General features: G+C 44.2%; 1 pseudogene; it reads right to left on the reverse strand.

Moving 5' to 3' along the window:
* LOC103228629 (sal-like protein 4) overlaps positions 1-26,718 on the reverse strand; it is a 65,453-nt pseudogene that overhangs the window by 37,771 nt on the left and 964 nt on the right.

A 26,718-nucleotide genomic window follows, 5' to 3' on the forward strand; every position in this document is an offset into this window, starting at 1 on the left:
TACATTTGCTGAGGAGTGCTTTACTTCCAACTATGTGGTCAATTTTGGAATAAGTGCGATGTGGTGCTGAGAAGAATGTATGTTCTGTTGATTTGGGGTGGAGAGTTCTGTAGATGTCTATTAGGTCCACTTGGTGCAGAGCTGAGTTCGATTCCTGGGTATCCTTGTTAACTTTCTGTCTCGATCTGTCTAATGTTGAAAGTGGTTTTTTGTTCCATATGAACTTTAAGTATTTTTTTCCAATTCTGTGAGGAAAGTCATTGGTAGCTTGATGGGGATGGCACTGAATCTATAAATTACGTTGGGCAGTATGGCCATTTTCACGATATTGATTCTTCCTATCCATGAGCATGGAATGTTCTTCCATTTGTTTGTGTCCTCTTTTATTTCATGGAGCAGTGGTTTGTAGTTCTCCTTGAAGAGGTCCTTTACATCCCTTGTAAATTTGATTCCTAGGTATTTTATTCTCTTTGAAGCAATTGTGAATGGGAGTTCACTCATGATTTGGCTCTCTGTTTGTCTCTTATTGGTGTATAAGAATGCTTGTGATTTTTGCACTTTGATTTTGTATCCTGAGACTTTGCTGAAGTTGCTTATCAGCTTAAGGAGATTTTGGGCTGAGACGATGGGGTTTTCTAAATATATAATCATGTCATCTGCAAACAGGGACAATTTGACTTCCTCTTTTCCTAATTGAATACCCTTTATTTCTTTCTCCTGCCTGATTGCCCTGGCCAGAACTTCCAACACTATGTTGAATAGGAGTGATGAGAGAAGGCATCCCTGTCTTGTGCCAGTTTTCAAAGGAATGCTTCCAGTTTTTGCCCATTCAGTATGATATTGGCTGTGGGTTTGTCATAAACAGCTCTTATTATTTTGAGATACGTCCCATCAATACCTAATTTATTGAGAGTTTTTTTTAGCATGAAGGGCTGTTGAATTTGTCAAAGGCCTTTTCTGCATCTCTTGAGATAATCATGTGGTTTTTGTCTTTGGTCCAGTTTATGTGATGGATTACATTTATTGATTTGCATATGTTGAACCAGCCTTGCATCCCAGGGATGAAGCCCACTTGATCATGGTGGATAAGCTTTTTGATGTGCTGCTGGATTCAGTTTGCCAGTATTTTATTGAGGATTTTTGCATTGATGTTCATCAGGGATATTGGTCTAAAATTCTCTTTTTGTGTGTGTCTCTGCCAGGCAGTCTTGGGAGGGTGTATGTGTCCAGGAATTTATCCATTTCTTCTAGATTTTCTAGTTTATTTGCATAGAGGTGTTTATAGTATTCTCCGATGGCAGTTTGTATTTCTGTGGGATCAGTGGTGATATCCCCTTTATCATTTTTTATTGAGTCTCTCTGATTCTTCTCTCTTTTCTTCTTTTTTAGTCTTGCTAGTGGTCTATCAGTTTTGTTGATCTTCTCAAAAAACCAGCTCCTGGATTCATTGATTTTTTGAAGGGCTTTTTGTGTCTCTATCTCCTTCAGTTCTGCTCTGATCTGTTATTTCTTACCTTCTGCTAGCTTTTGAATGTGTTTGCTCTTGCTTCTCTCGTTCTTTTAATTGTGATGTTAGGGTGTCAGTTCTAGATCTTTCCTGCTTTCTCTTGTGGGCATTAAGTGCTATAAATTTCCCTCTACACACTGCTTTAAATGTGTCCCAGAGATTCTGGTATGTTGTGTGTTTGTTCTCATTGGTTTCAAAGAACATCTTTATTTCTGCCTTCATTTCTTTATGTACCCTGTAGTCAATCAGGAGCAGGTTGTTCAGTTTCCATGTAGTTGAGTGGTTTTGAGTGAGTTTCTTAATCCTGAGTTCTACTTAGTTTGCACTGTAGTCTGAGACAGTTTGTTATAATTTCTGTTCTTTTACATTTGCTGAAGAGTGCTTTACTTCCGACTATGTGGTCAATTTTGGAATAAGTGCGATGTGGTGCTGAGAAGAATGTATATTCTATTGACTTGGGATGGAGAGTTCTGTAGATGTCTATTAGGTCCACTTGGTGCAGAGCTGAGTTCATTTCCTGGGTATCCTTGTTAACTTTCTGTCTCATTGATCTGTCTAATGTTGACAGTGGGGTGTTGAAGTCTCCCATTATTATTGTGTGGGAGTCTAGGTCTCTTTGTAAGTCTCTAAGGACTTGCTTTATGAATCTGGGTGCTCCTGTGTTGGGTGCATATATATTTAGAATAGTTAACTCTTCTTGTTGAATTGATCCCTCTACCATTATGTAGTGGCCATCTTCGTCTCTTTTGATCTTTGTTGGTTTAAAATCTGTTTTATCAGAGACTAGGATTGCAACCCCTGCCTTTTTTTGTTTTCCATTTGCTTGGTAGATCTTCCTCCATCCCTTTATTTTGAGCTTATGTGTGTTTCTGCATGTGAGATGGGTCTCCTGAATACAGCACACTGATGGATCTTGACTCTTTATCCAATTTGCCAGTCTGTGTCTTTTAATTGGAGGATTTAGCCCATTTACATTTAAGGTTAATATTGTTATGTGTGAATTTGATCCTGTCATTATGATGTTAGCTGGTTATTTTGCTCATTAGTTGATGCAATTTCTTCCTAGCATTGATGGTCTTTATATATTGGCATGTTTTGCAGTGACTGGTACCAGTTGTTCCTTTCCATGTTTAGGGCTTCCTCCAGGAGTTCCTGTTAGGCAGGCCTGGTGGTGACAAAATCTCTCAGCATTTGCTTGTCTGTAAAGGATTTTATTTCTCCTTCACTTATGAAGCTTAGTTTGGCTGGATATGAAATTCTGGGTTGAAGATTCTTTTCTTTAAGAATGTTGAATATTGGCCCCCACTCTCTTCTGGCTTGTAGAGTTTCTGCCAAGAGATCTGCTGTTAGTCTGATGGGTTTCCCTTTGTGGGAAACCAGAGACCTTTCTCTCTGGCTGCCCTTAACATTTTTTCCTTCATTTCAACTTTGGTGAATCTGACAATTATGTGTCTTGGAGTTACTCTTCTCAAGGAATATCTTTGTGGTGTTCTCTGTATTTCCTGAATTTGAATGTTGGCCTGCCTTGCTAGGTTGGGGAAGTTCTCCTGGATAATATCCTGCAGAGTGTTTTCCGACTTGGTTCCATTCTCCCTGTCACTTTCAGGTACACCACTCAGACGTAGATTTGGTCTTTTCACTCCCATATTTCTTGGAGGCTTTGTTCGTTTATTTTTATTTTTTTTCTCTAAATGTCACTTCTTGCTTCATTTCATTCATTTGATCTTCAATCACTGATACCCTTTCTTCCAGTTGATCGAATCAGTTACCAAAGCTTATGCATTCATCACGTAGTTCTCGTGTCATGGTTTTCAGCTCCATCAGGTCATTTAAGGACTTCTCTACACTGGTTATCCTAGTTTGCCACTTGTCTAATCTTTTTTCAAGGTTTTTAGCTTCTTTGCAATGGGTTCGAACTTCCTCCTTTAGCTTGGAGAAGGTTGATTGTCTGAAGCCTTCTTCTCTCAACTCGTCAAAATCATTCTCTGCCGAGCTTTGTTCCATTGCTGGCAAGGAGCTGCGTTCCTTTGGAGGGGGAGAGGTGCTATGATTCTTAGAATTTTCAGTTTTTCTGCTCTGTTTGTTCCCCATCTTTGTGGTTTTATCTACCTTTGGTCTTTGAAGATGGTGATGTACAGATGGGGTTTCAGTGTGGATGTCCTTTCTGTTTGTTAGTTTTCCCTCTAACAGTCAGGACCCTCAGCTGCAGATCTGTTGGAGTTTGCTGGAGATCCACTCCAGACCCTGTTTGCCTAGGTATCAGCAGTGGAGGCTGCAGAACAGCAAATATTGCTGAATAGCAAATGTTGCCTGATCATTCCTCTGGAAGCTTTGTCTCAGAAGGGTACCCAGCCATGTGAGGTGTCAGTCAGCCCCTACTGGGAGATGCCTCCCCAGTTAGGCTACTTGGGGGACAGGGACCCACTTGAGGAGGCAGTCTGTCCATTCTCAGATCTCACACTCAGTGCTGGGAGAACCACTACTCTCTTCAAAGCTGTTAGACAGGGACATTTATGTCTGCAGAGGTTTCTGCTGCCTTTTGTTTGGCTATGCCCTGCCCCCAGAAGTGGAGTCTACAGAGGCAGGCAGGCCTCTTTGAGCTGCAGTGGGCTCCACCCAGTTCAAGCTTCCCGGCTGCTTTGCTAACCTACTCAAGTCTCAGCAATGGAGGGGGCCCCTCCCCCAGCCTCGCTGCTGCCTTGCAGTTAGATCTCAGTCTGCTGTGCTAGCAATGAGTGAGGCTCCGTGGGCGTGGGACCCTCCGAGCCAGGAGCAGGATATAATCTCCTGGTGTGCTGTTTGCTAAGACCCTTGGAAGAGCGCAGTATAAGGGTGGGAGTGACCTGATTTTCCAGGTGCTGTCTGTCACGGCTTCCCTTGGCTAGGAAAGGGAATTTCCTTCCCCCTTGCACTTCCTGGGTGAGGCGATGCTTTGCCCTGCTTTGGCTCTCGCTCGGTGGGCTGCACCCACTGTCCAACACGCCCCAGTGAGATGAATCCAGTACCTCAGTTGGAAACACAGAAATCTCCTGTCTTCTGTGTTGCTCATACTGGGAGCTGTAGACTGGAGCTGTTCCTATTCAGCCATCTTGCCTGGACGGTCCTTCTTACTGTAAGGTTCACAGGGCAGGGGTTATGACTTTTTGATTCACTTCAGTTTTCAGAACCAGACATGAGGGTTCACAGTAGATACTCAAATAAATGCTGGCTGTGAGTTCATCAGTGGGGAATTAAGAGCCCTGACAGCCTTCACCTTGTCTGGCCAACCAAGGAATATCAAATTTCTCTTCTTTCAAGAATCAGAGACTTGCATTGTCTGCTGTATTGTGCTGAAAACATTTGCCTCATAGGTTTTGTCTAGTTGTAGAATTGTTTACAGGAGGGACCAAAAAACAAAGGAAGTATGAGAGTTTAGTGGGGGCAGGGGAGCCTGTTTTGTGTACAATTGCTAAATGTATTTTCTAGGTGATGACAGCATTTGCTGCTAATGAATATGTATGTGTCATTTTCAATGTACTATATTTCATGGACTCTGAGACTCAATTGATTATAAGATATACCATTATTTTAAAAACACTAAAGGTGCTGGGCACCATGGTTCATGCCTGTAATCCCAGCAATTTGAAAGGCTGAGGCAGGCAGATTAATTGAGGTCAGGAGTTTGAGACCAGCCTGGCCAACATGGTGAAACCCCATCTCTACTAAAAATTATCTTGGTGTGGTGGAATCTGCCTGTAGTCCCAGCTATTCGGGAGGCTGAGGTGGGAGAATCACTTGAACCCAGGAGGCAGAGGTTACAGTGAGCCAAGATCGCACCACTGCACTCCAGCCTAGGTGACAGAGTGAAACTCCATCTCAATAAATATATAAATAGTAAATAAATAAAAACACTAAAAAAAAAAAATGTCGCTGTTAAACACAATTCCTTGAGAATCATCCTGCATAATGTATAAATCAGTCACACCTACCTCTTGTTGCCTTGAATTTTCTTTTATCTAATCCAAGGATTTTGGCAATGTCTCCTGCCTGTAGGTACATGGCTTGATGTGTACTGAACAATTCTTTTGCAAGTATCTCAATACAAAACACAGCACAGCTTCATCTACTTGTGAATGATATGGTTTGGATGTTTTGTTCCCTCCAAATCTCATGTTGAAATGTGACCTCCAGTGTTGGAGGTGGGCCTAGCAGGAAGTATTTCAGTCATGGGGGCCAGTCTTTCATGAATGTCTTGGTGCAGTTCTCCCAGTAATGACTGAGTTCTCGCTCTATGAGTTAATGTGAGATTGGATTGTCAGAAAGACCCTGCCACCTCCTCCCTCTCTCTCTTGCTCCCTGTCTTGCTATGTGACACACTGGCTCTTCTTTGTTTTCCAATATGACTGGAAGCTTTCTAAGGCCCTCGCCAGAAGCAGATGCCAACTCTATGCTTCATGTGCAGCCTGCAAAACCGTAAGCCAAATAAACCTCCTTTTTTTTATAAATTACCTAGTGTGTTAGTCCTTTTTCACATTGCTGATAAAGACGTATCCAAGACTGGGCAACTTGTAAAGAAAAAGAGGTTTAATGGGCTCACAGTTCAACATGGCTAGAGAGGCCTCACAATCATGGTGGAAGCCAAAAGGCATGTCTTACATGGCAGCAGGCAAGAGAGAAAAATGAGAGCCAAGTGAAAGAGGAAACCCCTTATAAAAACATCAGATATCATGAGACTTATTCACTTATATGAGAACAGTATGGGGGAAACCACCCCCATTATTCAAAAATCTCCCACTGGGTCCCTCCTACAACACATGGGAATTATGGGAGCTACAATTCAAGATGAGATTTGGGTGGGGATACAGCCAGACCATATCACTCAGTCTCAGGTATTTCTTTACAGCAACACAAACGGACTAACACAGTGGGTATCTGCTTTTTATGATGTATATAAAGCATTTGGTTATTGCTTTCTGATAAAATATGGAATTGCAGTCATTTCTCCAATAATGAACATTTATTTCACTAACAACATCTCTAGGTTTTACTGCCGTTTCTGTGCCTTTCTAGGCCACAAAAACCTTTCATTCAATGCCAGATTGTAGTGTAACCTTTCTGAAGGCATTTCAAATAGCATGTAAAGTTAACACACATTGGCCGGTGCAATGATTCACACCTGTAATCCCAGTGCTTTGGGATGCTGAGGCAGGCAGATCACCAAGACCAGCCTGGGAAACAGGATGAAACCTCGTCTCTACTAAAAATACAAAAAATTAGCCAGGCGCACGCCCGTGGTCCCCTCTACTCAGGAGGCTGAGGCAGGAGAATCACTTGAACTTGGAGGCAGAGGTTGCAGTGAGCCTAGATTTTGCAACTGTACTCCAGCCTGTGTGACAGACACAGACTCTGTCTCAAAAAAAAAAGTTAGCATACATAATACCAATAACCCAAGCCGACGAAGTGATGTCAGATGAATGACCAAGATAACGCTCAGGTGAAGTGATATCAGTATAAACAAGCAAAGTCAAATTTGTGTATCTTCAGGCCATGACAATGACAGACCATCTTGTTCCAATGATCGTAAGATGCCATAGATTGTGACACATATCCTGATTTCAGTAATCTTACAATGTGAAAACAAAATCTATGACTTAGAATTGAGAAAATATGGTAAACATAATTTTTATATATATGTACTTTATGTCATATATATTTATATGACATAAAGCCGTATCCAAAGGAAATAATGTACTCACAAAAAGGCCCTTTAATTGCTGTTCCCATTTTGACAACTTCAAGCACCCTTCAAAATTGCATCACCATTGACCTGCTAGTTAGCCTAGTTTTGTAAACTGGACTACAATTTAAGCACACTTCTCATAAAATGAAAATAATTACAGTGGGGCCATTCTGAAGGGCATTCCTTGCACTCACCACACATACCCAGCTGGGAAAGTGTAAATCATCCTAAATGTATGTCCTTTGCTGTAAGGACTAACTTTAGCTAAGGGTTGCTTTCTCAAACTGAGTGATCGCTGTGAATGTCCCTGCCCTAAGATAAGGGACAAAGATGCTTCTCTTGGACTTGTAGTCTCTCTTGGAAGCAAGACCAAGGCACTTTCCAGCTATAGACTGAGTCCCATGGGTGAGACACTGCAGATGACCACAATACCACACCTTCTCTCCAACCTTCAACCCTGGAAACGTACATGAATGATCCAGGCCTCTTAAAACTGGCTTTAAGTGCATTTAACTTTTCTAAAATTGGAAACTATCTAGGCAAGCTGAAAGTTTATTTCCTTGAGACAACCCTAAAAGTGGTTTTTGACTTTTCAAGTTTCCAGAAAATTTGTTCAAAAGACTCAGGATATCCCAACCAGCAAAATGCAAGCTTTAATTTTCAATGATTATGGTAATAGTTGGTATATATGATGTGTGGTTATATGTGGGAACTTCATGTACATGACCTAACCCTGAGAGCTACCAAGAAAAGTAGGTGTCATCATAATGCTCATTTTGCAGATGAAAAACAGGATCAGAAAGACAGAATAACACAGGCAAGTCCACACAGCCAATAGGGACAAAGCAAGTGTTTAAACTTTAGCTTATCTGACACCAAAGTCCATGCACTTATGGCTAAAAGAATGTTCTCCCCCAATGCACATGCTTCCTCATCCAAATCCCTTTCAAGTATAATCTGCCATTTCAATTAAAAATACTTTTCCAGGTTGAACCCACGAGTTTGAGACCAGCCCAAGCAACATGGCAAACCGTGTCTCTCTAAAAAAAAAACAAAAATTAGCCAAGCGTGGTGACACACACCTGTAGTCCCAGCTACTCAGGAGGCTGCAGCAGGAGGATCGCTGGAGCCAGGGAGGTTGAAGCTTCTGTTAGTCATGAAAGCGCCACTGCACTCCAGCCTGGGTGACAAAGCAAGACTCTGTCTCAAAAAACAAAAACAAAAACAAAAACAAAAACTTTTCCACCCAAAGGACTGTCTGAGAAGGTGAGAAATAAATGCTAAGCTCATACCTTGAAGTGCAGAGTGAACTAACAATTGGCTGCAAGTGTCCTATCCTAGGAAAGTTGGGGGAAGCTCAGCTGGTACCCCATTTTTCAAGTCTTGGTCCTTACCTGATTCCTCATCCTCAGCATCATAAACAATGAGTTCCTAGCTTTCCAGAACTCACTCAATCCCTTAAACTAATTTTTGCCTGAAGAAGGGATATGAGAATATTCCCTCAGGTGTTCTTGGCCATATTTGGCCAAGTGCAAAAGGCAAATTGGAAAATTTAGCTCACAGTGAGTAGGGAGAGGGAGAGGCTCCAGGGCTGAAAATTAGGGAGAGGCTCCAGGGCTAAAAGTTTAGGCTCCAGGTGGAGGCTCCAGGGCTGAAAATTTAGCTAACAGTGAGTAGGGAGAGGGAGAGGCACCTGGTCCCAGAAATATTCTTCCTTAGATGCACTTACTCGGGCTTGGCCCCAAATCTCAGGCCCACAGAAAGGACAGATGCAGGCGGGGAAACTGTAGTCAGGAGAATGCAGAGGTCACTACCAGAAAAAAGTTCCTGAACAGGTTCATGTTGGGGTGATTAGTAATGTAACAATAAATATTTAAGTAAAAGAAGAAAGGAGGGAGGGAAAGAAGTAAAAGAAGGAAAGGAGAAAGAGGGCTGGATTTAAGAGACTACAATAAGAGCCCAGGTAAGAGACAGTGAGGACCTGAACTATATGAATTGAGAGGAGAGGTAAGCCCACCTCTGATTTGACCCAGAAAGCTGAGAGCCTCTAAGCCCTGACAGATACTCAAATAGTCCAGCAGTCACAATTTCCATTGTCAAAGCCTTCAAAATTGAACAATAAAGCATCAGACATTTTGGAAGCTGCCCCAGAAAAGGGTCTATTTGTGTATTTTCCCTGAAAGGAAAAGCATGTTTTCATTTACAGAGGTGATCAGGTGCTAGCTGCACAGACTCCATTGACCTCATTGACAAGTCCTTCAAAGGAGTGTTTTTAAGAGGTAGTTGCCCTCAGACACAGATGAAAATATGAGTGAGGGGAGGATGTGTTACGAGGCCTGTGGTACCTGACATCCCTCCTTCCCTTTCCTAAGTGTATCCACTCTTTTTTGTTTTTCCATAACAATTCGGCAATTCATTTCATTCTTTCCTTTTCTTTTCTTTCTTTCTTTCTTTCTTTCTTTTTTTTTTTTTTTTTTTTTTTTCCTTGAGAGGGAGTATCTGTCTGTGGCCCAGGCTGGAGTGCAGTGGCGAGATCTCGGCTCATTGTAACCTCTGCTTCCCAAGTTCAAGCGATTCTCCTGCCTCAGCCTCCCATGTATCTGGGATTACAGGTGTTCACCACTGTGCCCAGCTAATTTTTGTATTTTTAGAAGAGACAGGTTTTGCCTTGTTGGCCAGGCTGGTTTAGAACCTTGACCTCAGGTGATCTGCCTGCCTCGGCCTCCCAAAGTACTGGGATTGCAAGCGTGAGCCACCACACCTAGCTGGCAATTCATTTCTTCTTTTCTTATTTGTATAAATTTATGGACTACAGTGTAATTTTGTTACATGCATAGATTATATAGTGGTAAAGTAAGGGCTTTTAGGGTATCCATCACCCAAATAACATACATTGCACCCCTTAAGTAATCTCATCATCCACCCCCCCTCCCATTCCCTTATGCTTCCAAGCAATTCATTTATTTTATGTGGACAAAATCTCTCTTCCACCAAAAAAAGAAATAATCATAAGCCTAGTTTTCCCAGAACAGTCCTGCTGCTTGACATCAAGACAACTGCTTAGAAATAAAAGCCTGTGAAGTGTCTCTCTCTCTCAGCATTCAAATAATTACAAGCAGCCTCTCCATTTGGAAACCTGTAGGGGATTGGGATGTCCTTTACAGCATCTGTAGGGAGAGGAGGAACTTGGCAATATGCCCTGGGGCTTCCATTCCCTTCCAGCAGAGAGAAACTTTGAAGGTTTCACCCAATTATGCTTTCTCTGATGCTGGGCATGTATATATGTGTGTGTGTGTGTGTGTGCGCGCGGGCGCGCATGTGTGGGTTGTGTACACTAAACATTACCCACCACACAACTACAAAAAATGATAATGCACATCTCAGTGGTGGGAAGATCTCAAAAAGAGCTGGCTAGGAGCCAGTCCATCTGGAATTGCTAAACTAAAGCCCACCCCACCCCATCCCCACTCCATGATGGGGAAGGGAGATGAGGGTCCAGTATCCTGATGTCTAATCACCTGCTGTAGTAGGCACTGTGTTCTGCTTAGAGGCCCTGGGATCCCTTTGCTCCTTCTGTCCTTCCCTCTTACTGATCCCTTTGCTGCTTCTGTCCTTCCCTCTTACTGATCCCTTTGCTGCTTCTGTCCTTCCTTCTTACTTCACTAACTTCCAATGCCTTCCACTTGTGACTCAGTGTGTAGGGCTGTGCTCAGGCTATGAGAATCTCTCTGCCTGAACCTACAGAGAACCAGAAGTACCTCAAGTCAAGCCCTTAGCCAATGACTGACAAGTTCAGGAGTAGGAGAGTCCAGCCCCATTGCCTCAAGCTCCTGCAGAGCTCCCCTGCAGCATCAGGCTGGGACTTTGACCGGATGGGACTTTATCAGAGACCACACTCTTCCTTGGCATCCTGTGCCTGTCCCCAGGTAGGCTTCTGGGGAGCCCAGCCTAAGGTGTTCCAGTAGCCAGTTAAAAAGCAGATCCTGGCCCTACCTCCAGAGATTCTGATGCAGTAGGCTCTGCCTGTTTAACAAGGAATCTCAATGATTCTGAAATAAAGGATCAGTCGATCCACACTGAGAATGATTGGTCCTGTTAACTAAAAAATCCCATGGTCTTCATAAATTGGGAAAGGAGAGCTTTATTTCTTATAAAGGATTATGCCCTGAAAGATGGTCATTTTGACGAACTAGGAAGCATAGCCTCTGGTAAAAGCCCAGAAGCAGGCACTTGGAAGAAGGAGGGGTTGGGCAGGAGCTTTATGCTGAATAGGTTAGCTTAACATACATATTCATCAGTTTAAAGAAGAAGGTATGAATATTCACTGAGGGGATCCAGATGCAAGCATTGGGGTGGAGAATTAACATTTAAATATATTACAATTAGGCCCTATATATCAAAAGGCTTTTTTTCAGAACACAAAGGTACTCAAGTGTGTAGCCACTGTGTCCAGCCAGAACCAGTCCATGGTCAGTGGTCTTCTTATCAGGAGAAAGTTACTGAAATCAGTCTCTTGTCTCATCAAGGCTGGTGGAACAGGGAGTCAGTTAGCCAGCATTTGGCAGTGGATGAGCTGTAAATTGTTTCACCATTGCTTATGTCAAGGTCAGTGCTTCTTTAGCTGCTAGGGAAAAGGGAAAACCTTGTGGCAGTTAAAACATAGTTTATTCTTTAAGTGTAGGGGCAGGGAGTGACTTGACCCTTGCCTGGAATGGGCTCAGATCCTGTTTATAGCTTTGTATCCTACTGCTATAAAGAGTCTGTTCTGTTAGCCTTATGGTTATTTTAACATTAATATTGTTAAGTTGCATCTAACCACAATAGGGAGGGGACATAATGAGGCGTGTCTGACTTCCCATCTCATCATGACTAGGAACTCAGTTTTTAAGGTTTCTCTGGGGTCCTCTTGGCCAACAGGGCGTCCATTCAGTCAGGTGGGGAACTTAGGATTTTATTTTTAGTTTACAATCCAAAACAAGTGACTCTTTGTATTAATCCATTCTCATGCTGCTATAAAGATACTACTAGAGACTGGGTAATTTATAAACAGAGGAGGTTTATTTGACTCACAGTTTCACATGGCTTGGGAGTCCTCAGGAAACTTACAATCATGGCAGAAGGTGAAGGAGAAGCAAGCACATTCTTCATATGGAGGCAGGGGAGAGAAGTGAGAATGCAGGAAAAAAAACTGCCACTTTTAAAACCACCAGATCTTGTGGGGATTCACCCACTATCATGAGAACAGCATGGGGGAAACTGCCCCCATGATCCAGTCACCTCCCTCCCTCGACAGGTGGGGATTACAATTTGAGATGAAATTTGGGTGGGGACGCAGAGCCAAACCATATCATTACACTCCTGCCCCTTCCCAAATCTCATGTCTTTTCACATTTCAAAACCAATCATGCCTTCCCAACAGTCCCCCAAAGTCTTAACTCATTCCAGCATTAACCGAAAAGTCCGAGTGCAAAGTCTCATCTGAGACAAGGCAAGTCCCTTCTACCTGGGAGCCTGTAAAATCAAAAGCAAGTTAGTTACTTCCTAGATACAATGAGGATACAGGAATTGGATAAATGCTCCCATTCCAAATGGAAGAAATTGACCAAAACAAAGGGGCTACAGGCCCCATATAAGTCCAAATTCCAGCAGGGCAGTCATTAAATCTTAAAGCTCTAAAATAATCTCTTTTGACTTTCTGTCTCACATTTGGGGCACACTGATGAAAGGGGTGGACTCCCATGGTCTTGGGCAGCTCCACCCTTGTGGCTTTGCAGGGTACAACCCCTGCTCCAGCTGCTTTCATGGGCTGGTGTTGAGTATCTGCAGCTTTTCCAGGTACACAGTGCAAGCTGTCAGTGGGTCTACCATTCTGGGGGCTGGATGACAGTGGCCCTCTTCCCTCAGCTCCACTAATCAGTGCTCCAATGGGGACTCAGTGTGAGGGCTCCAACCTCACATTCTCTTCCACATTACCCTAGCAGAAGTTCTCCATGAGGATTCCACTCCTGCAGCAAACTTCTGCCTGGACATCCAGGCATTTCCATACATCCTCTGAGATCTAGGCAAAGGTTCCCAAACCTCAATTCTTGACTTCTGCGCATCCCCAGGCCCAACACCACGTGGAAAATGCCAAGGCCTGGGGCTTGTACCTTCTGAAGTCATGGCCTGAGCTGTACCTTGACCCTTTTTAACACCAGCTGGAGTTGGAATGGCAGCAGCTGGGATGCAGGGTGCCAAGTTCTAAGGCTGCACAGAGCAACAGGGCCCTAAGTCCAGCCCACAAGACCATTTTTTCCCCCTAAGCTTCCAGGCCTGTGATAGGAGGGGCTGCCCCCAAGATCTCTGACATGCCCTGGAGACATTTTCCCCATTGTCTTGGCTATTAACATTTGATTCCTCATTACATATGCAAATTTCTATAGCCAGATTCAATTTCTGCCCAGAAAATGGGCTTTTCTTTTCTATTGCATCATCAGAGTGCAAACTTTCCAAACTTCTATGCTCTGCTTCTGTTTTAAACCTAAGTTACCATTTCAAAACATCTCTTTGTGAACACGTAAATCCAAATGCTTTCAGAATAATCCAGGCCACATCTTGAATGCCTTGCTGCTTAGAAATTTATTCCACCAGATATCCTAAATCATCTCTCTCAAGTTCAAAGTTCCACAGATCTCTAGGGCAGTGGCAAAATGCCACTAGTCTCTTTGCTAAAGCAGAGCATGAGTGACTTTTACTCTAGTTTCCAATAAGCTCCTCATCTCCATCTGAGACCACCTCAGCCTGGACTTCATTTTTCACATCACTATCAGCATTTTGGTCAAAACCATTCAAAAGTCTCCAGGAAGTTTCAAACTTTCCCACATCTTCCTGTCTTCTTCTAAGCCCTCCATACTGTTCCAACCTCTGCCTGTTACCCAGTTCCAAAGTTGTGTCCATGTTTTTTAGTATCTTTATAGCAGTACTCCCCTCCTGGCACCAATTTACTATATTAGTCCATTCTGATACTGCTATAAAGACACTACCTGAGACTGGGTAATTTATGAAAAAAAGGAAGTTTAATTGACTTACAGTTCCACATGGCTGGGGAGGCCTCAGGAAACTTACAATCATGGCAGAAGACAAAAGAGAAGCAAGAACCTTCTTCACATGGTGACAAGAGAGAGAAGTGAGAATACAGGAGAAAACTGCCACTTTTAAAACCAGATCATCTGAGGATTCACTCACTACCACAAGAACAAAATGGGGGACACTGCCCCCATGATCCAATCACCTCCCTCCTTTGACAGGTGGGGATTGCAGGTCCCTCCCTCAACAAGTGGGGATTACAATTTGAGATGAGATTGGGGTGGGGACACAGAGCCAAACCATATCACTCTGATTCAAGGAAATGTACATTTGGGGGCTATCATTTCTTTAGGGGCTGCTAAAGAAAGGTTGAGGGTCTGGATATTGGGGTGAGGCCACCCCTGAGGGAACATTAGGGGCCCTGAAACATTCAGCAAATGGTTTAACAACTTGCATAAAAGCAACCTTCTCAACATGCCAAGATAAGTCCTAGTGTTCACATCCACACATCAGGCCCTGGCCCCTGGCCAAAGAGGGAGCACCACTGCACCGTTTATCAAGGATCCTAGGACTGTGCAAGTCTCTTAGCCAAGTGGCCAGCAGGAAATTCATTGCCTGTGGACAGGGGTAATACAGGTGAAGAATATTTTAAACTCTGGAACATGACTCAGGTTAATGGAAGCTGAAAGTTCAACCATTGTAGTTTGCATTTTCCCAGAAGTAGATGCTGAGCAAAAGCTTTGAGGGCCAGTGATTTGCTTGGGAGGTGATCCCAGGAAACACAGGTACCAAAATGAGGAAGTGAGACAGAGCAGAGAATTTCCACCAATAAAGGGCACATTTCTGCACATGCTACCACAAAGGGCCACTGGAACTGAATCCTGCTGGGGAACTCCAGGAGCCAGCATAGAACATGGCCTGTGATCTTCTGGAAGGGTCAGAGAGCTGAGGTAACTGTCCACCAATTCCCATTAGTTACTCGTTGAGGGCTGCTCCCAGGGCAGGCAATACTCCTCCAACACTTGAAACCTGGCTCCCCCCTCCAGAAAGAACACTGGAGCAAAGAGTCACAGGGTCAGGGAGCTGGAAGTCAGGCCAACCCCGTAGAATAGATGTGGGCAGGGCACCCAGCGTCTGCTAAAGGATCAACGTTAATATTTGCAGGCCTGCTGTGTAAAGGCAAGCCCTTCCCAATCACACTGCCTATAGTATGGTCCTTTTTAAAGCAAGAAAATAGTTATGAGTAGAAGAAAAAGAAACATAACACATCCATGAAACCGGCAGCATCTTCTCTAAACCAACCCTGTAGGCCCATCTGTGTCTCCTCAAGGAAAACAGATTGCTTTGTAAGTTCCAGGGCTTTGGCTGATAACAAACCCCACGGCTGGCTTCTGATTTTCTCAGCTGTGTGCACAGTACATGCGTATGCCTTTAGCAGCCTGGCACCTCTCGCAGCAATTAGGGCCGCCAAGAAATAGCTGCACTTTCTTTCCTGCTCTCTGCAACCATAATGTATCTTTAAAATTAGCATCTCATTATACAAGGGGTCGTCCACAGGGAGCCCAGAATAAACCTCCTGCAACTTTATCGTTTTAGTGGACTTGAGCTTTTAGTGTTGTTTCCCTCTGCTTTTACCTCAAGAAGCCACTGTTCTCAGAAAAGAGAGTGAGTGATAGTGCTCTGGAGCCTTGGGATGGATTTACATAACCAAGACAGTCCCAAGATGCCTGTCACCTCTATACCACCCTCCCATGAGCAGTTTCTTCCTCAATATCTTATTCAGAGACCAGCCGTTTGTTCTAAGAGCTGAATGTGGAAAATGACTGAACATGCAAATGTTCTTGATCCTAAGGCCTCACCTCACATGGCTATAGTTCAGCCCCTTCAGACCTCAACGGTGTTCTAGGGAGTGGTTCCTATCCACCTCATTTGACCGTTGTGCAAATGCAGGGCCACAAAACCACAGTTACTTGCTCTGAGTTACACAGATTGGACGGGAGACCTAGGACTCAAATCTAGTATCATTTTCACTGTGAAATTCCCAGGGTCAGGGAGGAAAGAGAGCAGTGTCTGGCATGGAAAAAAGAACACATTTCTTGAGCATTTCTCCAGGGCTAAATATTTGTATGCCTTGGTGCACATATTTCCCCAAAACCAAGAACAGAAGAGTTACGCTTGTGTATGTTTGCAGTTTGGGAATGTAATAGGGTCTTTCCTGAGGTTTGTGTTTAGGGGCTGTGGGAGACACTGTTGATTCTGCACCCCAGGGCACTTCCACCCACCCTGGTTCACCTGCAGCTGCAGGAGACTGTTCCAAGACAGGCTGTTGGCTTCCCACACTGAGTAGCAGCACCTTTCTCTTCTACCCGTCTTAGCACTAGCAGACCCCTACCAACCCTGACTGCTGGAGTAACCCTCAAACAATAGGAGATAGGGGCCATGGATAAATGCTCCAGTGGGACAATTCTAGGGTGTTCATCTTCTGAAAGGAGCCCTGGCAAGACTGAGCCCCAGTTGTCACCAGCAGTCACCTGCTTGTTGACTCACAAATTATTGATTTTTCTCGCTTTCGTGTCTCGTCTAACTTTCCACCTCCTAGTTCAGCTCTCTGAGGTGCTGTCCCAAATATATCACCTGCATCTAGGTCTTCATCTCAGGGTCTGGTTTTCTTGTGGGAGGTAGGCAAAGCAAGACAGAGACCCAAAATATAAACCAAGATTCTTGTTTGAAGACTGAGTCTCTTTCCTCTCAGCTTCAAGCTCCAGCAACTTACATAAGAAATGCAATCTGGCAGATAAAAATCACATTCTCACTCCTCTTCAAGTTCTCAGTAGACCCTGGGCCCAGCACTCAGAAGCCCTTCATTCATCTGGAGGCCCGTCTGTTACCAGCCATCTCCGGGGATGTTGAGGAAGATGGTAAACAATCTCCTTCCTTTGCTCATCATTCTGGGTGCTAGGAAAATATGTGTACAGACCCCTCATTTCCAAGCTGCCAACTTTTAGCATTTCCGTGCACATGCTGCAGGTTCATGCTATTCCTTAAGGAATGGATGTTTTTAAAATCTAAATAGAACTTTTACTTTCATGGTAAAATTCCTGCCATCCAAATACCATTGCTCTTTAGCATGACATTTTTTTCCCTTTTTCTTGTGGTGACTTTCTCCACCAACATGCCCTTTGGGCACTGCTCAGTATTATCCTTATGCGAAGTAGCCCCAGATTTGCTTTTCCTAAAACGCTGGACCTCCAGAGAACTTCCTGCGTTGGCACTGTCCACCTCCCTGCTGAAATCTGGGACCTTGCTTTCTACCTTTGGATTTTAGGCTTGTCTAGGAGAAGCTAAGCACAGATTGATTGGTGTGGTCTGGCCCAGTGGTCAATAATTAGCATGGTGAGGAGGAGGAAGAGATGTGTTCAGTGATCTTTCTACACTACTTCTCTGTCTTGGTGACCATGCTCTGACCCTGTTCCCCTAGACCCCCACACTGCATCCCATTTTGCTGGAGCCCCTGACTTCAATCCCTGATCCAAACTTTTGCTCTTCTACTTTCCCCGTGTTGAGTTATGATGGCAGGAAACAGGTGGAGTGTGATGTCCATACTTTTAAGATATGGATTCCTAGCCCCATCTGACTCTACAACCCCTTTTAACAACAGATATTTCAACTCTTCCTTTATCATCCTAAAATGGCATTTATAATGGTTATAATATACCTACTAACAAAGGTTGTCTCCTTGACTAAACTCTAGCCAGGCTCCTCTGAGCCCTTTCTCAATTAGGCCCCAACCTTGGCCTATAAAGACTTGAACAAGCACTAACATAGTTCCTAACAGGTCAAGGCTACATTCTTAAGATAACTCTATCTTCCTTCCCTCTTAAAGTGCCTCCCCGAGAAAACTCAAAGTTGCTAAAAGAGTTTACTGTAAGAGCCTGACATTGAGAAGTACCAGTTAACAAGCCCAGATGGGTTTCAAATAGGCCATTGCACCCCCCATCATCACCTGTGTCCCACTTTTTGTGATTTTTCACTCCTCTGACTCTACTGAAACCCTGCTTACCCTCCTTCCTATTCCCTCTTCTCCCTTTAAAACATCCGGTCACCTCTGTACAAATTGAAGTTGCATTCAGTTCATGCTTGACTCTTTTCCCTATTGAAATATTGCAATAATATATTACTGATTAAAACCTGTCCTTATCACTTTAATTACTGTCCAGTTTTGTTTATCTCTGATGCCATACCCATGATATTTTTAAAAATCAATATAAATAATGCCCAAATATAATATAAATATTGATATGGTTTGGCTCTGTGTCCCTACTCAAATCGCATCTTGAATTGTAACTCCCGTAATTCCCACATGTCGAGGAAGGAGCCCAGTGGGAGGTGACTGAATTATGGGGGCAGCTCTTTCCTGCACTGTTCTCATGATAGTGAATGAGTCTCACGATATCTGATGGGTTTAAAAAACGGGAGTTTGCCTGCACAAGCTCTCTCTTTGCCTGCTGCCATTCATGTAAGATGTGACTTGCTCCTCCTTGCCTTCTGCCATGATTGTGGGGCTTCCCCAGCCTCTTGGAACTGTAAATCCAATTAAACCTCTTTCTTTTGTAAATTCCCCAGTCTCCGGTACGTCTTTATCAGCAGCGTGAAAATGGACTAATACAAATATAAAATACATTCTATAATAAAAAGATTGAGAAAAAAAAAGATAAAGATGCTCTCTTTGACAGTTGGGAACGACTGCTACAGAGAGCAACTTGGCAATATTCACCAACATGTTAAATGTACATATGCTTTAACTCAGCAGTTCCACTTCTAGGAACTCATCCCATAGGTAAACTTGTTCATGTGCAGAATGATGTATATTCAAGAAGCGTTGGTTATAATTGGAAAATATTGGAATCTACTTAAATTTCTATGAATAGGGCCCTGGCTAGATGAATTCAGATACACCCATATAATGGAATATTTTACAGATATTGAGATAGAATTATGCTAACAGTATAAAGTGACCTACCTCAAATACGTATTTTAAGTGAAAAAAGCAACACAGAGAACGTTTTGTATTATATGCTTCCATTTGGAGACTGTGTGTGTGTACGTGTGTGTGTGTGTGTTTCTTTGATACATATTGATTTGCTTGTATGTGCATTGACTTTATCCAGAAGAATTTACCAAACACTAAAGCACTCCTTGCCTCTGCATGGTGGAGGAAGAAGAGTGAGGGGAAAAATTGGTTTTCACTGTATACCCCTTTGCACCTTTTAAGCAAACCATTTTATTTTAAATTTTAAAACTATGAGCCTTTTCTGATAAGGTTGTCCTGGAACAGCTGTGTCCCAAAGCCTTAGTTCAAAGGAGGTCCCATGACCACCATGCAGGCACCAGGCAGGTTGGTAAGGTAGGAGATGTCTCTGCTGGGGGCTGGGACCATTCCAGAGGACAGAGACTTGCCCTCTGCTGTGAGGGGACCTCAGCTTCAGAGAGGAGCTAGATCAGCAGGACCACAAGACTCCCAAACTGCCCTTCAAGTAATTCAAGTCTCACTGTTTGCTAACACTTCCCAAGTAGAGCTATGGAGGCCTCTTCTAAACCTTCTTCAAAAGAAAGTGAGCCAGGCAACAGGCCCGAGGACACTGGTGGCTGGTTTCCCCGGCAACTACGGTTCCTCTTTTGGCTTTTCAATATTAGTTTGAAAAGCAAAAGGAAAGTTTCTTCTGCAGAGAGCTCAATCGGCTGGGAGCTGACCTCGCATTCCTGTCATCCATTCACAAGGTGATCTCCCATTTCTGGTGGCTTTTCTAACCCTGGCTAAATGAAATGGTGCTAAGAACAATTCCTGTGGTTAATTGGGAGTCCACGATCCAGCCAAGGGTCAGCAAATGGCTTTTTATTCACGGCTATCCATTTTGTAAGTCCAGTCAACTAAACTGATGAAACTAACAGCCCAATTTGGTGAACGTTTATTGGTCACTTAGCATGTGTCCAGCACAATCCTTGCATTGGGTGAATAAATCACAGTTCCTGCTTTCCGGCGTGTCAGATGGCAGATGAGATGTTCATGCAGATGAAGAGTTCATTCAACAAATATTCATTGAGCAGCTATGTCCCAAGCCATGTTGTAGGAAATTAAGATGCAATACGTTAAGCTCTAGCATTGAGTACATGAAAAGTGTCAGGAGAGTGTAGCGGCTGCGTGGCTGCCCCACTCATATCCCCTCAGGCCTCACTATCATGGTGCTTGCAGGCCCAGCTTCCAGTCGCCAGCATCCGCAGCTCTTCTCTGAAGGCTTTCACTGGGGACTGGACCCTCAGTGGGCCAGAAGTGCTAGAGAATGAATGCCCCAGGAGCTGCCCTTAGCCAGTGAGTGAATGGAGTTGATGTATAGACACGCATGCACCTTTGCACCCTAGAGTGAGATGGCTTTGAGGCCCACGTTCTACTCTGGCCCCTAGAGTGCCCCAGGAGGTTAACCACCACCCATAACTTCACTTGCCCATGATCTCTGCTTTTTCTCTTGCTCTTCTCACCCACAGACCTCCTCACTCCCTTGGGTGGTGTTGGAATTCATGACCCTTGAACAAGAGGGTCCTCAAGATCCACCCCAGATTTAGGATTCCTTTATTCCACCAACCTTATAGAAATGCCAGTGAACAAATAAAATGTTAATTTACCTGGATGTTTTACTCTGTTATGGGCCGAATGTTTATGTCCCACCAAATTCATATGTTGAAACTGTTAACCAAAAGGTGAGTGACTGAGGCAAGTGTCTAAATCCCAGTACAGGTTTATTGAGCCAAAGTGTGAGGAGGCACCAGGGAAAAACACAAGCCACAGAAGCATCTGCAACCTGTCCTTTCCAGGAAACTCAGTATTTAAAGGGAAAGAGCAAGCAGGAGAAAAAAAGGGAAGGGTGTAGGCAGTGAGGCAAACAGCTATCTACTTGTGAGGCTCTGATTCATGCTCAACAAATCTACACTCTGCATAAGATAAGGTAAACATCTGAAAAGAAGGAGTATGGGGAAAGGATGATGCAGCCATCTCAGGGCAGGCAGAAGAGTGATCGATCTTATCTTGTCCTTGTGTATTAGTCTATTTTCATGCTACTAATAAAGACATACCTGAGATTGGGTAATTTATACAGGAAAAAGGGTTTAATGCCCTTACACATAGCTGGGGAGGCCTCACAATCATGGCAGAAGGCAAGGAGGAGCAAGTCACATCTTACATGGATGGCAGCAAGCAAAGAGAGAGCTTGTGCAGGGAAAGTCCACCTTATAAAACCATTAGATCTCATGAGACTTATTCACAATCACAAGAACAGCATAAGAAAGACCTGCCCCCATAATTCAATTACTCCCCACTGGATCCCTCCCACAACATGTAGGAATTCAAGATGAGATTTAGATGGGGACACAGCCAAGCCATTTCATATTGATCTGTACCTGGGAAGATAAGCTTGTAAATGGCATTGTCAGGATGAAATTGAACAGAACTCAGTTTTAGGAGTCAAACTTGACTTACACACCTAAAGTTACAACAGGTGTGTGCTTGTTTTATAGGAGGATATGTATCTCAAACGAGTTAGGGACCTGTAAGGAATTTCCTTGTGAGCAATTTGTGAGGGTGACCATCCAGAGAGGCAGAAGGCCTTTTATCATTGTGGGAACCTGGCTTATGTATAAAGCTATGAAAACACAGGGTTGTGTCCGTTGTTTAAGCCACCTAGTCTGTGGTATTTTGTTATAGCACCCTGAGTTGACAGTGACACAGTTACTGTTAATGTTCCCTTTATGTTCCCTAACCTGTAGCTATTCCCACCTCAGCCATCTGGTTCTCTATAGCTATTTGTTTCAGGAAAAAGAAAGGCAGTGTTGCATGGCTCAGTCTCTAGGCTTAACTCTCTCCTTGACATAATGAGTTTGGGGGTCTTGAGATTTCCTGAGATTTGATTTTCTTGTACAAAGCCCTAACCCCCAGTGTGATGGTATTAGGAGGTGGGGACTTTGGAAGGTGATGGTGATTAGGTTTAGATGAGGTCAGATGGGGGAGGACCCTCATGATTGGATTAATGTCTTTGTAAGAAGAGACACTGGAGAGCTAGCACTCTTGCTCTCTCTCTCTCCCTCTCTCTCCCCACCCCCCAACCTCCTTCTCTCTGCCACACAAGGAGACAGCAAGAAGCAGTCCATCTGTAAGCCAGGAAAAGAGCCCTCACCAGGACCCCGCCACGCTGGCACCCTAATCTCAAATGTTCCAGTCTTCAGAGCTGTGAAAAATAAATGTCCATTGTTTAAGTCACCAGTCCATGGTACTTGTTATAGCGCCCTGAGTTGACAGTAACACAGTCACTGTTTATTTCCCCTTCATGTTCCCTTTCGTGTAGCTATTCCCACCTCAGCCATCTGCTTCTCTCTCCTCTGCCTGAGGGCTTTCTCTGACTCTGCAGGAGCAGGTAAGCCTACTTGGAAGTGAGAGGGAGCTAATGCCTGCTGGAACAGCCCTCAACTAATAGGAAATGAGAGTTGATGCTCCAGGCTCTCCTCCTGGCCTCAGGTAGGCTAGCTATGAGCCATGTTCCAAGAGGTATCTCAGAGAGTCCCCAGGGGACTGGGTCCACGCAGTCATCCACTCTACTCATTACTTCACTGTCTTCTCTCTTCCCTTCTGCCTTACTCTTGTTCCTTGGAATCACTCCCAAATAAATTACCTGCACCCAGGTGCTGTCCCAGGCTCTACTTCTGTGGAACCCAAACTATAAGAAGCTATTCTAAAGAAAGTCATCATGAGAAAAAGGAAACACTTCATAATGACCATAGTTACTTCTCTCTTTTCAGTCTAATCATTCCAGATATTGGCAGATGATATTGGCTATGTGGACCTTTGAAATATTCCAGGACAAATAATAGCATTTTAATACATGTTCAGGAGAAAAAAAGACCCAAACAAGAAGCCTTCTAACCATCACATTTCTGATCACAGCAAATAGCCTCCTGCCCTCTGGTAAGTGGGGCTTGCTTGCAACGAGCTTAAATTCTATGAATAATAAATCAGGAGGCTCTAGCTTGTCCCTGGAAATTCCACTAAGTTTTCTACAGATACAAAATGGACATATGTCTTTGAGTTAGGTCTCATGATTAAAAAATCCTGTATTGAAAATATATCTGTTTCAGGGACTAATCTTCAGGGATGCCTCCCCAACTCTGAGCAAAATCTCACTTAAATTCATTTCACCACAATCAGATGGGAATTTCTAGACTCCAACCAGTCAACAGTCACAGGTTTCCTCTCTCCACTATTCCCTTTCCAATGCAGCATCTGGATATGGCGCCCTCCACTCCTAGTCCTCCGGATAAAGGCAGGGACCAGCTGGCACGTCTCACTCTGTGATGGGGGAGAGTGGTGGTGGTGGGAAGAACACAGAGGGCACTGACTTTTCCATTCCTTTTCTGAGACAAGAGAATGGGCTTGGGAGAAAAGTTAATTACCGTCTCACATTTGAGGAAATACAAAACAATATCCAAACAGTGCGAACTCCCATACAACTTCCTTTTTCTCTATTTGGACTGAAAAGCAAAACCACTTCTCCATAATGTACATACATAGCAAGGTCTACACAGCAAAGAGCCTAGCAGGGCATCCTCCAGCAGTGGTTTGCATACGTTCATGTGGGTGCCCAGTCCTCCCCAGACCCTCCCCCGCTCTATTTTTCTTGAAAACATGTGTGCACCTTCCATGCCTGCTATGCTTTTTTTTTTTTTTTTTTTTTTTTTTTTGAGACGGAGTCTCACTGTGTTGCCCAGGCTGGAGTGCAGTGGTGCGATCTCGGCTCACTGCAAGCTCCTCCTCTTGGGCTCAGGCCATTCTCCTGCTTCAGTCTATCAAGTAGTTGGGACTACAGGCGCCCACCACCATGCCCGGCTAATTTTTTTGTATTTTTAGTAGAGACAGGATTTCACCGTGTTAGCCAGGATAGTATTGATCTCCTGACCTCGTGATCTGCCCACCTCGGCCTCCCAAAGTGCTGGGATTACAGGCGTGAGCCACTGCCCCTGGCCTGCTGTGTATTTTTTTAATTGTCTATCTCCTCCACTAGAATGGAAGCATCACAAGCACAGGGATTTTGTCTGTCTTGCTCACCACTGAATCCCAACAGTGCCTGAAAGACAGTTGGTGTCTTTGTTAGGGTTATACTGAAATTAGACAGACTTGAGCACATGTCATTTATTTGGGAGAGGAGGAAGAAATGAGAAGAATAAGATGAAGAAGGAGGAAAAACCAACTAAAGAGATGTTACCGACTGGGCTCAGTGGCTCATGCTTGTAATCCCAACACTTTGGGAGACTGAGGAGGGAGGATCACTTGAGCCTAGGAATTTGAGGTCAGCCTGGGCAACATGGTGAGAACCTGTCTCTACAAAAAATTAAAATATTAGCAGAGTATGGTGGTGTGCACCTGTGTTCCCAGCTACTCAGGAGGCTGAGGTGGGAAGATTGTTTAAGCCAGGAGGCTGGGTTTGTGCCACTGCACTCCAGCCTCGGTGACAAAGTAAAACCCTGTCTAAGGATGGGGGGGGGGGGGAGAGAGAGAGAGAGAGAGAAGTGTTATCAAGTTCACCACTACAGGCAAAGGACCGTTGAGAAGTTTTTAGATGCTTCCAGAAGGGTTCATACAGAGAGACTGGCGTTCCCATTCCCCACTGGCTGAAGATTGTCTTTTGGGGAGATAACACCCATACTTACAGGCTGAACCTCTGCAGGGGCTGAACTTTGAAGGAGATAAGCAGAGAAGGGTGCTTTGAAAGCTTGAAGTGGGAATGCTGTCTGCTGAAAACTGCCCAGCCTGGCTAGGCTGCAGCTGGTGCCAGAGGGAGAATGTGGAACCGTGGTGAGGAGCACCAAAGGCATCTGCCTCAGGAGACATCAAGCCCATTTTTTTTAAGTGAACAAATGGATTATTTTTAATGCGGATATGCATCTGGATTACAGGAATAGTGTGGGCTCCAGGCCTGACTTGCTTGGGAACGATAGAATAATTAGTACCCGTTGACCCTGTAAGAAGGAAAAATCATGACCATGGCCAAGGAGTTCAGATCCCTTATGTCTTTTTATTTTCCTAGCAGCTCTTCTATCACACATTCCTGCTCAGAATTTCCACTCCTGAGAGGCAAGCGGCTACGACTGCTTTATTTTACAATAAAGAGGCAAGCAGCTCTCTTTATCATAAATGAGAAAGGCCCACTGCACAAGCCCTTCTTCAGCTTCTGATGGTCCTTGTCACCTCTGGCTCTGCACTGGCATTTCCATGCTGGCCTCTTGGCCCACTTGTCTGGTTCTGTACCAGCTCCTTTTCCTCCACCCACTCCTTCACGCTGTCACTCCTCAGGGGTCTGTCTAGAGGCACCCTGCCACCTATTGCTAGCTGCCTTCATCAATTCTCCCTATAACTCCCAGGCCGGCAGCCACCACTCATGTGCGAGACTCTGGGTTCACCCCTCCAGTGTCTCTCTGCTCAGGAAAAGGCTCCCAAACTCCTCCTGGACTGTCAATGCACAAACAATCAACCAATCCCATACTGGATTCATGTCCCCACGGCCACACTCCAAGCCTGCTTTTCCTTCTGAATTCCCTGTCTTGGGTAATACTCCACCACCCACCCTTGTCTCCCAGCCTGGAAACTCAAGGACAGCCTCAGTCACCAAGTCTGGTTCCCTCTACCAGTTTCCTGAGCAGCAAGAGGTTGGTCCCTGGGAGGCTGGAATCTTTCTTATTTTCTCTACTTTTGTTTTCTGAATGTTCTCTGGTGAACACTTATGACTTGCACAATGTTTATTATGTTTCCTAATAATTAATAGGTTTCATAATGGCTTATTATCTTAAACATGAATCTACCTTGATTGTTCCTGCTTGCGCATCCCCGAGGCCCTCCTAACCAGCCTTCCCCTTCCAGTCCATCTGCCTTTTGGGCGGTTTCCGTATCACCACCTAGCTCACCTCACCAAAACATTTCTCCAAGATTTCCTCCTACCATCTCCACTCCATAGTCCCCAAACATCAGAATCGTTGGGAGGTGTTTGTCCACTTGTTTGCTTCTGCTCCCCTATTGTATTGTCAGCTCTTGTTCATACTGAATCCCTGGGGCCCAACACAAAGTAAGTGTTGAATAAACATGAATTACATGGACCAAGGGCCGGGAGTTGAGTAACTGTATAAGGTAGGGAATTTCTATAAAAATGGTCTCAAAGTGTGCTTGGTGGACCAGCATTTTCAGTATGGCCAGGGAACTTGTTGGAAATGTGGATTCTTGGTGGGGTGCAGTGGCTCACACCTGTAATCCCAGCATTTTGGGAGGCTGAGGTGGGTGGATCACCTGAGGTCAGAAGTTCGAGACCAACCTGGCCACTGTGGAGGCTGAGGCAGGAGA

This window comes from Chlorocebus sabaeus, chromosome 22 (genome assembly GCF_047675955.1).
Source record: "Chlorocebus sabaeus isolate Y175 chromosome 22, mChlSab1.0.hap1, whole genome shotgun sequence".
Lineage (NCBI taxonomy): Eukaryota > Metazoa > Chordata > Mammalia > Primates > Cercopithecidae > Chlorocebus > Chlorocebus sabaeus.